Here is a 1,181-nt window from a genome sequence, read left to right as displayed (position 1 = left end):
GAAGCTGATCCTGAACCTGAAAGGACCTTGAAGAGAAAGCTAAGAGAAGCCAAAGCACAACTCTCTTTAGAGGACCTGACCGAATTCTTCAAAGAAGAAGAACACATGGCAGCCGAAAACAACAATGCCAATAATGCAAGGAAGGTGCTGGGTGACTTTACTGCACCTACTCCCGACTTTTATGGGAGAAGCATCTCTATCCCTGCCATTAGAGCAAACAACTTTGAACTTAAGCCTCAATTAGTTTCTCTAATGCAACAGAATTGCAAGTTCCATGGACTTCCATTGGAAGATCCTCATCAGTTCTTAGCTGAATTGTTGCAAATCTGTGACACAGTCAAGACTAATGGGGTTGACCCTGAGGTCTACAGACTTATGCTATTCCCTTTTGCTGTAAGAGACAGAGCTAGGACATGGTTGGACTCACAACCTAAAGAAAGCCTGGACTCTTGGGAAAAGCTAGTCAATGCCTTCTTGGCAAAGTTCTTTCCACCTCAAAAATTGAGTAAGCTTAGAGTGGAAGTCCAAACCTTCAGACAGAAGGAAGGAGAATCCCTCTATGAAGCTTGGGAAAGATACAAACAATTAATCAGAAAGTGTCCTTCTGACATGCTTTTTGAATGGAGCATCATAGGTATTTTCTATGATGGTCTCTCTGAACTGTCCAAGATGTCTTTGGATAGCTCTGCTGGAGGATCTCTTTATCTGAAGAAGACGCCTACAGAAGCTTAAGAGCTGATTGAAATGGTTGCAAATAACCAATTCATGTACACTTCTGAAAGAAATCCTGTGAACAATGGGATTAGTCAGAAGAAAGGAGTTCTTGAGATTGACACTCTGAATGCCATATTGGCTCAAAACAAAATATTGACTCAACAAGTCAATATGATTTCTCAAAGTCTGTCTGGAATGCAAAATGCACCAAGCAGTACTAAGGAGGCTTCATCTGAGGAAGAAGCTTATGATCCTGAGAACCCTTCGATGGAAGAGGTGAATTACATGGGAGAACCCTATGGAAACACCTATAATCCGTCATGGAGAAATCATCCAAATCTCTCATGGAAGGATCAACAGAGACCTCAACAAGGTTTTAACAATAGTAATGGTGGAAGAAACAGGTTTAGCAATAGCAAACCTTTTCCATCATCTTCTCAGCAACAGACAGAGAGTTCTAAGCAGAA

At 41.4% G+C, this 1,181-nt stretch overlaps 1 non-coding gene across 1 annotated transcript; it reads right to left on the bottom strand.

Annotated features, from left to right (window-relative positions):
• Nucleotides 1-507: 507 nt before the first annotated feature.
• Nucleotides 508-615, bottom strand: LOC127748238 (small nucleolar RNA R71). The gene has a single exon (XR_008010180.1). It is a non-coding gene; the product is annotated as a small nucleolar RNA R71 (small nucleolar RNA).
• Between the last annotated feature and the right edge of the window lie 566 nt (nucleotides 616-1,181).

Source organism: Arachis duranensis, chromosome 5, assembly GCF_000817695.3.
Source record: "Arachis duranensis cultivar V14167 chromosome 5, aradu.V14167.gnm2.J7QH, whole genome shotgun sequence".
Classification (NCBI taxonomy): Eukaryota; Viridiplantae; Streptophyta; class Magnoliopsida; order Fabales; family Fabaceae; genus Arachis; species Arachis duranensis.
This window is presented reverse-complemented; position numbering and strand designations above follow the sequence as displayed.